The 13,894-nt window shown below is 38.1% G+C and overlaps 2 long non-coding RNA genes across 9 annotated transcripts in view; both read right to left on the reverse strand.

The window, feature by feature from the left end:
* Positions 1 to 665: 665 nt before the first annotated feature.
* Positions 666 to 1,769, reverse strand: LOC117666151 (uncharacterized). The gene is made up of 2 exons (XR_004591655.2): positions 1,684 to 1,769; positions 666 to 911 (listed from the first exon to the last, which is right to left on the reverse strand). It is a non-coding gene; the product is annotated as an uncharacterized LOC117666151 (long non-coding RNA).
* Positions 1,770 to 1,932: 163 nt separating this feature from the next.
* The window catches only part of LOC117665992 (uncharacterized), a 127,213-nt gene continuing 115,251 nt past the window's right edge, over positions 1,933 to 13,894 (reverse strand). For all 8 annotated transcript variants that reach the window (XR_004591548.3, XR_004591545.3, XR_004591544.3 and 5 more), the window contains 2 exons: positions 5,890 to 6,130; positions 1,933 to 4,675 (listed from right to left, as the gene is read on the reverse strand). This is a non-coding gene — a long non-coding RNA (uncharacterized LOC117665992). The remainder of the gene's footprint in view (positions 4,676 to 5,889; positions 6,131 to 13,894) is intronic.

Genomic DNA, 13,894 nt, shown 5'->3' on the forward strand with positions numbered 1-13,894 from the left:
TTACCCAAAGACTGCTACAATAGGCATGGTCAATCACACAATACTCTTACCTGAAGGCAAACTAGTATCCCACACTGGATCCGTCTATCTCAGTACAACCTTCACAAGAACCAAAGGTATTGCTACAAAAATGATGCTCTGGGCTGATGTAAGCTGGTACTTGACTTTGCAGCCTATCAGCTTCCTATTTCACATTTTATTAAAAGACTCTTTTAAAAAGCCTTTTAGAAATGATCAACTAGGGACAATCCTCATAAGCATCAAAGGGGGTATGTGAGGAGTCACTGGTTCTCATGGCAGTAGGTTGCCTATTTTTGGTTATTATAGAACTCTGACTGAAGTAATGTTTGAGACAGAAACCAGATAATTCTAGCTCTTTTGAACAAAATCAACTTTTTTTACCAGCCTTGGGAAGGTGATACCCTATATATGTTAATAGATTGAATATTTCATAATTCTCAACTAAAATGACCATTGCCCTACTTAACTGAAAATCAAGAGAGCATCAAACTGAAGAAAACTAGTTCCCAATAATAAAAATTCATTCTTCTGTTTAAAAGCTTTATGGTATTTCAAGGAAAAAGAACAGTAATAGAGGCCAAATTCTCCTCAATTTGAGAGCAGTTGTTGTTTTCCCAAATAAATGGTTCCTTTTGTAACAAGCATAACTTCCTCCGCCTTTCCTACTTTTGGACTTATTTTGATTGCTGTTTGGAATTGTATTCATGTGTCTGAGGTACAAGCTGTTCTCTATCGTCCACGTGCTGCGAATCTGGCTGACAACAGCCTTGCACTTCCTGGTTGTCCTTCATAACAAATGTGGAATCAAATAGTTTGAGATTTTCGAAGAACTTCTTTTCCTCCTTCAATCTAACATCATTTCTAGGACAGCTTTATCTGTTGCCATGGACCTAGTAAATCAGAGGGAAAGAAAGTCACCTCAAACTACCCAGTGGTTCAGTTTTGGAGGCAGCAGATAAAAATCCACGATTCTGGAAAACATTTAGGTTTAAGATCGCTAGTAATAACCAAGTTACATAGATGTTGGAGAAACCATAAGTAAGGAGCCTTGGTAGTACAGTGGTCTAAAGCACCCTGTTATTAAGACCAGCTGTCAGCAATTACTGCAGGTTCGACTCTCGCCAGCCTCAAGGTTGACTCAGCCTTCCATCCTTTCTAAGGTAGGTAAAATGAGGACCCAGTTTGTGGGGGCAATAAGCTGACTTTGTATAAATATACAAAAGGATGAAGGCTATTGCTGAGCACATTGTAAACCACCCTGAGTCTCCGGAGAAGGGCGGCATATAAATCAAATAATAATAATAAAAAAGGTTAGGAACATGTCAGGAACTGCTGACCACTGACACTTGTGGAAAGTAAAGTCACTGTAGATGATCAATCAAGTGTTCCATACAAGGCATTGTATTTCCAGTGATACAAGAAACAGCCAGTGTTTATTTTTCTTTAAAAGGTTTTTTAAATATCCCTAATCCCCATGGATACAATGCAGTATTCAATAAGTATGGCTAAATAAGTCTTTGCCTCTAATCTTCTCCTCTTTTTACTTTGCTCTTTGTGATCTTCCCCAGGTTAAAATGCAGACTGTAAGATACTCAGAGCAAGCATATTCTTTTGTTGGCATATAGAATGGTATTATAATAATTAATAGTTTTTAATGTTTACCCAGAAATAAGCCCCATTGTGCTCAATAGAATGAAAGGTAAATAGGCTTATACTGCAGTGGTACACATATTTTGGGCAAAACTTACAGAACTGAATTTTTTCTACCTGCATGACCTCATAGAAAAATACAGTTATACAGTTGGAAGGAGCCAGTTATTCCTGTTCAGAGTAGAAATTCAAATTAAAACACTCCCACTAGCTTCCACTTGAACACATCTAGTGAAGAAAAACATATTGTTTCTCTGGGTAATTGGCAATTCAAACGGTTTTATTATTAGGTCATTATTTTCTAACATTCAACTGGAATCAGCTTTCTTGTAACAAATGTCCCTCATTGCATTTTCTTCTTCTTTATGAAACAATGGATAATAGGTCTTGACTTTCTTCTGATGATACCCTTTCAGGTATTTCAAAAGTGCTTCTTCTACCTTGCCTCTAACTCTGCACTTCTCAATGTTAAATATATTCAGCTCCTTCTTCATAGGATTCTTTGAGTCTTAAAATCTTTCTTCATAGATGTTAATTTCAAATCTCCCTAGTAAATTCTTTAAGTAGTAAATTTCTTGACTACTTACTCTTCTAATCATACTTTACTGCCCTTCTCCAAAGCTATTCCATTTTGGTTATATCTTTAAGCTACAGTGCCATGAACTGCCACAATGCTGAGCTTGGGTGGGATATTGCTTCCCATGATTTGGAAACTGCATTGAATCTGTTGAATGAGGCTAAAATTGCATTTCTTCATTCTGCAGTTATCTCACAATGCTGTGTTACATTCGGCCTGAAGTTAGTTACTAATCCAAAATCCTTTTTATGACTACTTCTATCAAATCGTACATCCTATCCTATATTTCCCCACTGAATTCTCTTTAGTGAAGAACTTCGGGTTTGTCTGAGTTATTTATTTACTTATTTTTATTTATTTTGTCGAGTACGTATTAGATAATCTATATAAGTATAAGCATGAATTGAATACATAAAATGAATACAATTAAAGGGAACATTAGGACAGGGACGGTAGGCACGCTGGTGCTCTTATGCATGCTTAAGTTAAATTGTCATATGTTAATTTTCTCCCATTTCTCTAAGCTGTCAAGATCCAGTTGAACATTATTTTTATCTTCTAAGATATTAGTTATTCCTTCTATATTTGATAAGCATTCCTTCTACCTCATCCTAATAAAAATGGTGACAACTATTAAGTAGGGTGCCAGTCGTTGCACTCCACTTAATACCTCATTCCAGTTCGATGAGCAATATTGATGAACATTTTTAAACATTTCTAAATAACAACTAGCAAGCTTGACTATCAGGATACTATGAGATATCTGACACTTTGATGACATCAGATTTATTTCATGCAGTCAACATTCCCCTAGAAGTTACCCATTCAAAAAAGCTGAAATCAGGCTAGTTTGTCAAGATCTATTCTTGATAAATCCATGCTGATTACTGAGTTAACAGGCTGCTTTCAAGATGCTTATACAGCAATATTTTTATGATCTAACTTTACAGACTTCTCAGGTATTGATATCAGATGAAGAGTATTGTTTTTCTCCAAATTTTCCTTCCCCGCCCCCCCTTTTGAAGGTACAGATACAAAGTTTTCTTCTTCCAATCACCTGCCATTACCAGTTCCCCTGCATTTTTCAAATATAATACATAGAGGGTTGTTGGGATCATGAAAATGCTGCTTCTTTATCTAGCTCTGGAGAGATTTAAATTAACTCAGATAAGACCTGAGCTGGTTCTGTTAACCTCTGGCTTCAGAACTGGTTCATCTTGCCTTCACGGTTGTTTTGTTGGAGCAAAGTAAAAATAAGAGTTCCGCAATTCTTCCTTTTTATCATTGCCTGCTAGCATTCTTCTCTCTTCATTGAGCGGCTGATATAGAGATTCTTTCCATTGGTTTAATTTTTAATTAGCCCTTTAAATAAAAAATTACATCATTACATGATTTTTTTTTTAAAAAAGCTTTAATGTATAGAAATAAAGGAAAAAAAATGCAGAACCAAAACAAGCAGCAAACAATGTAGTCGAAGAGTGCAACCCCTTTTACCAGCAGTTACCATAGGACTGTGATGGCGAACCTATGGCACGCCATCTGTCTCTGATGGCATGTGAGTCATCACCCCAGTTCAGCTCCACTGTGCATGTGTGTGCGCCTCCCGCCAGCCAGCTGGTCTTTGGGTCTCTGCCGCATATGCATGGGAGGTGGAGCCGCATGCAGGCCTGCCCTGCATGCATGGGGGCCAGGACATGCATGGGGGCACACACACACATGGGGGTGGGGCACATGCATGGGGTCGTGTGCACATTGCATTTGGGGGGTTCGGGCACGCACGTGCTTTGGGCACTCAGTCCAGAAAAGGTTAGCCATCACTGCCATAGGAAGTATCATTTTTAAAAATTTTATGCAATGAATAAATATGAAATACATATGGCATATATTAGTGTGTACCATATATTTGCCTTGCGTTGCATAGGTGTTTATATATGCACACATTACAAATGCCAAAGGTGTGAGCGTTACTTGGAGTCAGATGACCAGAGAGTTTAGAATGGAACAGTCAGCAACATTCCTAGCTGCTGCTCAACTGTGTCTCCCATATAAATGTCCCAAAGGTGCTTTTCCAAAAGGCAACTGGACTTGGATTTTTTCCCTTGAAAATGTTTCACTTCTCATCCAAGGAGCTTCTTTGGTTCTGAAGAATGACCTAAGGAAGCTTCTTGGATGAGAAGCAAAACATTTTCAAGGGAAAAAACCCCCAAGTCCAGTTGTCTTTTGGAAAAGCACTTTTGGGAGAACCATGACCTGGATCATTGACATTCTTCATAAATATTCTTCCATAGAAATGCATTCTAGATTTTTTCCCCCTCCTCTGCAGTCAATGGCTTGATCTGGCTTATTTTCAGGCTCCACATTTCTTTTGTTGTCTTCTTCTGCCATATCTAATTCCTCTCACTCTGTGGTTTTCGGAAAGTTATCCTGCTGATAGACAGAAAGACAGAGATAATATACAAATGTAATTTCTCTCCAACATTCCAAGGAAGTGGAAAGAATAACAAAATAGAGAAAGCATGCAGAATAGGCTCCTAGGATTATTTCCAAATCCTTTACCACAGTGGACATCGGAGGCTTCTGTATTTTTTTAAACATAAGAACACAAGTATTGCCTCAGAGCTGTGGCCTATCTAGTCCAGCAGGGGCCAACCAATTGCACAATGAATGTCAGATGGCATTAAAGCTAATAACCATTGATCCCCATGACCTCCAGGAAATGGTCCAATCCCGCCCCCCACCTTTTTTTGTTAAGTCAGAGGAACTGGCATCCAACACTAGCACCAGATTCTCTATGTAACAAAGTAATGTATTGCTTCTCTCTGCGTGAGAGAAGGAAGGAAAGAGGAAGATTTACTTATTAAACGTATATGCTGCCCCTCTCTGCATATGGCTTGCCTCTAACGCACATTTAATCAGGGTGCAAATGTGTTGCCACTTCACTGTGGATCATATGACTATGGAGGAAAACCGGGAGTAGGACTGAGCCGTTAGCACAGGGCTCAGGCCTGTGGGCCAGATCCAGCCCTCAGGATGCTTAGATCTGGCCCGTGGGGCCACCCTGGAAACAGCGAAGGACCGGCCCATGGTGCCTCTGCCAGTGGAAACGGAGTTTGGGAATGCAACACGCTGTCCTCCTGGGCTTCATTTTTGGCCGTGATTGCCTCCTGCAACCCTCTGCCAGTGAAAATGGAACTTGGGGAGTCTGTGTACAGCCCACTCAGGCTCCATTTTGGCTGCAACGGCCTTCTGCAGCCCTCTACCAGTGAAAATGGAGCTTGGGAGGGCTGTGTGTGGCTCTCCCGGGCTCTGTTTTCATTGGCAGAGAGCTGCAAGAGGCTGTCGTGGCCAAAAATGGAGCCTCAATGTGTGACATTGAGATGGCCACACACATTCCTGGCCATGCCCCCCCTGGCTCCCCCGAGGTGAAAGAAAACCCTAATGTAGCCCTCAATGAAATCAAATTTGATACTCCCGCATTAACAATATAACAAACTAAGCCAATCTAGTGGTTCTAAGTGGTTACGGCACCAGGCTAGAAACCAGGAGACTGTGAGGAGTGTTAGGTAGGATTGCCGCATTGAGTTATGTATAAAAAATAATAAAAGCAGGATTAAAAAAAAAATCTTTAAAAAATCCCATACCAAGCTAGTACCAAACAGTTTCCCCCTTAGGGATGTAGAGGGGTATATTTTCCTTCAGGAATCTTTTCCTCTGCACTTTCAGCCAGATCCGGGGTCAATTTTGACCTTGTTATTTCTTTTGCTAGCTTTCACACCACACCAAATTTGATCCTGTTGTGTTCAATTTGGGAAGACTTATCCTGCTGATGGATTATTCATGATTTTCATAATTTCTTTCCAACATTAAGTTGTACTGAAAATACTATAAAAGGAGAGAAAAAAAGAAAACATTACAGGACAAAAAAAAATACATATAAAAAACAGCTTCTAGATATTTATTCACTGTACTAAACCTTGGTCAAAATCATTTGTATTGATCAGTCTTTCCATTACATCCATAAAAAGCCAGTTTGCAAGCATGGCATGAATACATATTAATCCAAGATTATAGCAGTGTCTTTCCATTATAAAACAGTAAAATCTGAAATGTCTGAAATGTTGGATTAGAAGACTTCTAAAGTCCCTCCCAATTCTGTTATTATTAAGTGAACATTCTGTTATTCTCTTCTCTTATCATTTTCTCTATACCTCATGCTTGATAGATTCATAGTTATCTATCACATTCACATCTTAAAATATATTACTCTTTGCAAAATATTAAGGAATTTATGGCTATGAAACCAAAATGGGACCGTAGTATGGCAAATCCATAGAATATGCACAAGAATCCTCATTTCTACTTCCAGTATAAGTGAGTCCTTTTAAAACATCTTCTGAATTGTCCAATAAATATGAGAAAATGTTTTTTGATTTAATGTCATCTTCAGATAATAGGAAAGATACATTAGTCTGGACTTTAATCCCTGTTTGTTATTATCAGGAATTCCAATTTTTTATTCGAAAATTCTTGCAAATACCATGTCCATTTTAACAATACTTTTTAATTTGGAATAATCCTGAACACATTTCAGTGCTTACAGTAGTCAGGAGTTTTAGATCTTGCTAATGCAATTGGATTAACCTCTGAAATCAAAAGTTGTTTTGATTGGATATATTACGATCCCTTAATCTTAGATATCCCAATTCCTCTTGCAATAATTTGAGTGTTTAAAAAACTTGATTGGAAATTAGCATAACTTCAGTACTAATACTCCTATTAGTCTATGAATTGAAAAAACAATTTTATCTGCAGTTTCTACATTATGATTATTCCGAAACATGTTTATGATATGGATAAAAGTCAGTGTTACACTTCTATTCTGAATTCTTTTAAATATGACCTGTAGTCTTTAATACTGCAAATATGGTATTGACTAAATTACTCAGTTATAGTCTGGGTAGAATACAAGTCTTTTAAATAAATAAATAACCAAATCTCAGTGCCAAGATATCATAAAATAAATTTTTAATTACACCTATAATGGTTTGGGACTTGTTCAGTTGGATTAAATAAAGAAATGAAGTTAAAATACTTTCCAGTGATAAAGCCAAAAATTATGAACATCATAAGTCTGTCATAATTTAAAGAAAATTTTCAGGTTCATCTTTCCCATAAAAACTTTCTTACACAATCATTTTCTGCCACATGTTCCTGCTACTTCCATTCCTTTGATTAAAACCTTTCCTTTTCATTTTCATTGCCTTATGTTATTTGGCAATGAAATAGGGAAAATAATGTCCCCAGTACACAACAGAAGATTAGAGCGATAGATATAACCTTGTTTTATGGCACTTTGCTTTAATACACTTCTCAGATATTTCATTTTTTTACAGGACCCTACACCAGCAAAAAGATTATAATTCATTGAAGGCTTCATTGATGATTGGCATTTTTTAAAGTAATAAAGTGTTTTTTAAAATTAAGTATGTTTTTTTAGACATAATACTATTGCATGCTTAACAGACGATAGTATAAACATAATTTTATATGCGTTGGGAAACACAAAAAATTGTGTAACTTGCTTTATTGCGATAGTCACTTTATTGCTCTGGTCAGGAACTGAACCCGCAGTATCTCTCAGACATGCTTATTATACATATTATCTCACCCCCCTTCTTTATGTGTGGTGATATTTGGGAACAATTCAGTATAAGCTGTGAGAATGTATCTGTGTACTTTACCTAGAAAATAAAAGCCAGCACTGTAGGCTCATACCTGTTACCTCTCATGTAGATGACAGATAGTCCTCAAGATATGACAGATCATTTAATGGTTGTTCAAAGTTATGACAGAAAATACCCCCTCTCCAAAGTTAAGCTCTTTAAAAAAAAAAAGTAGTTTAGAAACCTTTTTATTGCCTGTCTGGCTGCCTTTAGGACTCAGCTTCTGCATTTGGTGAACATTTGTGCTGTAGTCACTTGTAGGATTGTCAGGTCTGCTTCCAAAAAATAGCGGACAAGTGGGGTGGGTGGGTGTTAAGTAGTAAAAAAACAAAAATTTTTTTTTACAATTAAATTATATATTTTCTTACAAACATTTTAACACTTAAAATGTTTAATAAAATAATCACTTCAAAACTTTACTTAAAATTCAAAACATCAAATATATTATAATAATATATAAAATATTAAATTACATTTTACTTTGCTGTCGTGTGTATTTTTTATTTGACTGCGCAGCTTTGATCAATTCTTTGTGTTTAAGGAATAATTCTTTAATTTCAGTACAACGTTGAGAAATATTAAAAAAATATACAAAGTTCACTTCGAACTGATGGTACAAGCAGTCGGTTACGTTCGTCAGTCCACAAATTTCCCATGACGCTGAAAATTAGTTCAACGTTTGCATTTGATACCGGAATTGATGCACAATACTGGAACAGTTTCAGTAAACTCGGAGCTGGCTCTTTCTTGAAAAAGTACATCCACTTATCAAGGGATGAATTGCCCTGCAGATGAACATAAACTTCTTCTAAGGCAAAAATTTCATCGAAGAGAGTGTTGGGTGGAAGTTCTTCTCGCCATGGTGATAATAACCAGATGTTCATAATTTCTTCTAAAGTTGGAGGATTATTGCGATCAATTAGATTGAAACAATTTAGCGTCTCATATACTGAATCGGTGAAATTATACCACTTTTCTAGGTACGCAATGGCTCTTTGATACACATTGATGGCTTCTTTCTTGAACTTTTGCACGGCATTCTCAGGCAAATGTTTTTTACGTAAGGCAAATAAAACTTTCATTCCAAAAAACTGCTCATCGTATTTTTTGTCTCATTCTAACTTATGAAAAAAAAAGACAAAACACGATTCTCCTATCCTTATTCTCTTAGACTGTACAGCTTTAGATTACGTACCATTTCATCATAAAGCTTTTGAATAAAAAAAGTGTCCACTATTTTGTGAAAAAAAATAGTGAACATAATGTGAAAAAAATGGACTGTCCGCTCAAATAGTGGACACTTGGCAAGCCTAGCCACTTTTGCTTTTGGTCTGAACTTTTTCTTCAACTTCTCGATTGCAAACAGCCTGCAAAGAGATTTCCTTAGTTTGTTGGCTTCTTTTCCTCTACTGTACTCTTCAACCTGGTATCACTCATCAAGGCAAGTAATTTAACAGAATTTGTCACCCTCTTTCTATGCAGGCAGCTGGCTTCCTCAAAGGCTAGCAAGAGCCAGGGAAGGTTTGCAGTCTCCCAATGGCCAACTGATTGGGGTAGAGACCCACCCCACAAGCTTGGCATCATCGGTCAAGCATGGAAGCTTGTCTGGAAGCCTCTCTGGCATTGCAATGCAGTCCTGGGCCCTAAACTACAGTAGTGGCCAAAATTGTGGAAACCTTTTGGGAAAAGTGTATTTTCTAAAACTAGCTAATAACACCACTTTTTTTTGGAGTAGTACCATAAAATTATATATCAATGGAAAGATAATTTAATCAAGAATGTAATGCAATAACTTTTATGAAGGATTTGCTATTAGAATAGTAGTTACAGTATAAAGAAGAAAAGTGAAACACATAGAAAAAACGAGATATACAAAAATTATCACATCAGTTAAACTTAGTTGGGTAACCTTTACCATGAATTACGGCCTTATGACGTCTTCCCATGGAGTGAACCAAGTCTTTTAGTTCTGCAGCTGTTATAATGTGAAACCAAGATTGAATGATTGCTTCTATTAGCTGGGTTTTATTGCTGGGTCGCTTCTGACTAACAAGTTTCTTTAATCAGCTCCATAGATTTTCAATTGGGTTAAGTTAAGGTCTGGGCTGTTCCCAAGCCATTCCAGCAGTGGAATATGATTATCTTGAAACTCAAAAAAAAAAAAAAAACTGGTGTTATTAGCAATCAAACCTCAAAAATACACTTTCCCAAAAGGTTTCCACAATTTTGGCCACTACTGTAGCTTTTTCTTTCTTTCTTTCTTTCTTTCTTTCTTTCTTTCTTTCTTTCTTTCTTTCTTTCTTTCTTTCTTTCTTCTTTCTTTCCTTCCTTCCTTCCTTCCTTCCTTCCTTCCTTCCTTCTTTTTTCTTTCTTTCTCTTTCCTGGGGGGCTGCGTGGAGACGCGTGGGGGGGGGGCACGAAGCCACACTACATGGACCAGCCATCGGGATGGACAGCCCACCCGGGGGTTTCTGCTCAGGAGCGTGTCAATTTTCCTCACCCATTGAAGCGTTCTTCCCTTCCCCTTCCGTTGGGCTGATGGGAACTGGTCAAGGTTCCAGATGATCCCGAAAGAAAGACGTCGGGTCCTTAAAATCGGGCCTGCGCATGGCGGAGGCAGCCAAAGTTAAGACAGGGGAGAGCAATCTGGCTCCTCCTCATGCATCTCCACGCAGCCCCCCAGCGGCTCGCAGCCTGCGTAGGGATGAAGCGTCCGCTTGGCAGGTATGGCGGTCTGGGATGGAGGCCTGTTTCCTGGAAAGGCAATATGAGAGAGAGATGGGCCAGGTGCTCCCAATCAGAGTTCCAGGTACAAGGGCCGCGGTGAAAGCCCGCCACAGAGGCAGGGGGCTCATGCCATCCAAGAAAACACTTCTGGTAAGGGGCTTCGAGAGTAAAGTTGTGGCACCTTTGCAAGAACAGAGTTCCCCTTGTAGAAAGAAAAGTTTGGGTCTTTCGGTGAGAAGACAAATTCAACATGTTCCTCTGTGCGTGGTGGAGACAGCCAAAATTAAGACAGGGGAGAGCAATCTGACAATGTTCTGTTCACAGTGCACTTTATATGGAAAAAAAAAAAGGTAGAATCCTACTGAAGATGCACTAACCTGCTCACACACTTTGTCGGACTGTAGGCTGAAAGAGGAGTGCCAAAATATACCATTCCATTTCATTCCTTCCTTCCCCACCCCTACCCATCTGCCACTCCCCCTCGTCGACTGAGACCGGCAAGCTAGATTTGGGGAGCTGAACGCGCAGCTGCTGCCTGGGAGGAGAAGAATGTCTGCGTGGATGGCAGGTGCATGTGGGGCCTGTTCCCCCCCTTCCTGCCCCACCTTGCCTCCTCACCTCGTGCTATTTGCATGGGAAGCAATGAAAAAGCTGCCACGATTGCTGGAGGCAGCGGCCTGAGCGGCACTGGCGAAGCAGCTAGTCTGTGCTCCGGGGCCGAGGTTTAGGCATAAGACCCCCTGATAATAAGACCAAGGCCATATTTTGGGGGTCAAAAGAAAGTAAGACCCTGTCTTATTTTCGGGGAAACTCGGTACTTAAAATCTTTGTGGAAAGGAGGTGCCTCCTTATGATGGTTTGTTATGTATGTGTTGTTTAATTTGATAGTGCAGTATAAAATAAGAAGAGAAATAAATAAATGTAAATAATTGGTTTGATCTTTTCTTTAAAAAAGCGATTTATTCTAAATAGACATGCATAGAATCATGCCAAAATACAACACAGTGTTAATTATCAATAACTATCTGATTGATACTGTTTGGTATTCCTTGCATGGTGTATATTTTAGCACATTTTGTTTAATGACTGTTTGAAGTTACAACAGCATTGAAAAAAGTGACTTATGACCATTTTTCACATTATGACTGTTGTAGCATCCCCATGGTCAGGTGATTTACATTTGGATGCTTGAAAACTGGCTCATCTTTATGATGGTTGCAGTGTCAAAGGGTCATGTGATTAATTTTTGCAAACTTCTGGCAAGCAAAGTCAATAGAGAAACCAGTTTCATTTAACAACTGTGTTACTAACTTAACAACTGCAGTGATTCACTTAACAAATGTGGCAAGGTAAAATGGGACAAAAGTTACTTAACAAATTTTTCGCTTAGCAACATAAATTTTGGGGTTGTGGTTGTAATTTGAGGACTACCAGTATATAGATGCAAATTGTTCTGTATCCATTAAAATAGCAGAATGTAAAAATTATACATGTTATTTTAAGCTTGTGGGAAGACAGTTGTACAAGAGAGAAAAAAACAAGAAAAGAAGAAATAAAATACAATTTTGATACTGAGAGACATTTTAATATTGCCTTATTTGTCAGGCCTAGAGTCCTTCATTCTAATCATGTTGAAAACTGATCTCTAAAAATGCCCAATTCCTAGTGAAATTGCTCTGATTATTCATTTGGAGAAGAAGCTGAGATAAGGCTGGGGTCAGATAACTCTGATTTGCGTAGAGAAGGGAATTTCCCAAGTTTTTCAGCTAATTCTTTTTCACGGATGGGAAACATTTTGTAGTCAATAAAATCAAAATATTTGACTCTTAAGGAATCTGTTAACAGGATTAGACAAGCAGTGAGCTTCAGGCTATACAAAATTGCTGTTTTTCATGGACCTACTAAATATGATGCAAGACATGATGAAAAATGTACCCAATGTTTTTTTCTGGATGAATGTCAGTATTTTAAATTTGCAAGAGACGTTTCATACTGGGTATGGCTTAACATAATGCCCTATTCTGAAACATGGTTGTCTTGGTTTTGGCCTAAAGGACCAAACCAGGCTTAATGATTCCTGGATGTTGAACTGGATGTTATATTTGTAAATCAATAAATAGGCCTCTCTACTTATATTATGCATCATTGAAAGGATGAAATGAGAGAAAATGCAGAAATGCAGAGTATAAATGCTATATTAGCAAATGAAAGGGCTTCCGGGTGTTGAGCAAAGCCATTATTATACTGTATCAATCAGCCTTTATTTGGGGCCTTTGTAGATAATGTGTTTGTTTAAAAGAAGTGATGATCTCGTTTTTCTTATAGCCATTCATGTGGACGTGCTACTATCCTCTCCAATGAAATTATCTTCCTAGGATTTGGAAGGCTATTGTTCCAGCATGCTTCCAAGGTCTTTACGTAATTGTGTGACAGCATACATCCTTTCTATGCCAAGGTTTCAGGTTCAGTCCTAGCCATTTTTGGACAGAAACCCTGAATGATTTATTGTCAGTACTGGTTGAGGATGGGCAAACTTCTCTCTCTCTCTAAGGGTCACATTTCTTTTGCAGGAAGATGCAAGGTAGGTCACAGTGAAGCCAAAAATACCTCTGGTGCTCTTCCCCCTCCCTCTTCTGGAACTCCTCTTACTCTATGCTCTTCTGTTACTTGTGGAAAACAAGCTCTTCCTGGGTATTTGGAATTGCTCGCTTGCAGAGCCCATTTGAAAGTAGGTCAAGGAGCACCAACTTTGCTGGGATTGCTCATTCCTGCGGTAGACAGGAGGGAGCTGGACTAATAATCTGACTTGAGATAAGCAACTTTCTGCAAGACCAAAGAAGAGAACAAATTATGGCCATCCCCAATTCCAGATATTACCGTAATGCACATTCTTATTTAGGTATCTTTACCTAATTCTCCCTGTGTAGTTCCAGTAATACTTTTACCTGGTGCTTGCCCAACAAAGTCAACAAATACTTGCTATATTTTAATTTAGAAGGCTATGGATTTTTTAAAAAAAGTTGGCTGTCAAACCTTTTGAGAACTGTAAAAATGCATATAGAAATAAATTATTATTATTATTATTATTATTATTATTATTATTATTATTATTATTATTATTATTATACAGTATTGATATTTCAAGCTCAAAATAAAACACTATGTTTGGAAGTTTTCTCCTTCAAAATTTTTGCCC

The sequence above is a fragment of the Pantherophis guttatus genome, chromosome 1, assembly GCF_059756535.1.
Source record: "Pantherophis guttatus breed Tessera chromosome 1, ASM5975653v1, whole genome shotgun sequence".
NCBI lineage: Eukaryota > Metazoa > Chordata > Lepidosauria > Squamata > Colubridae > Pantherophis > Pantherophis guttatus.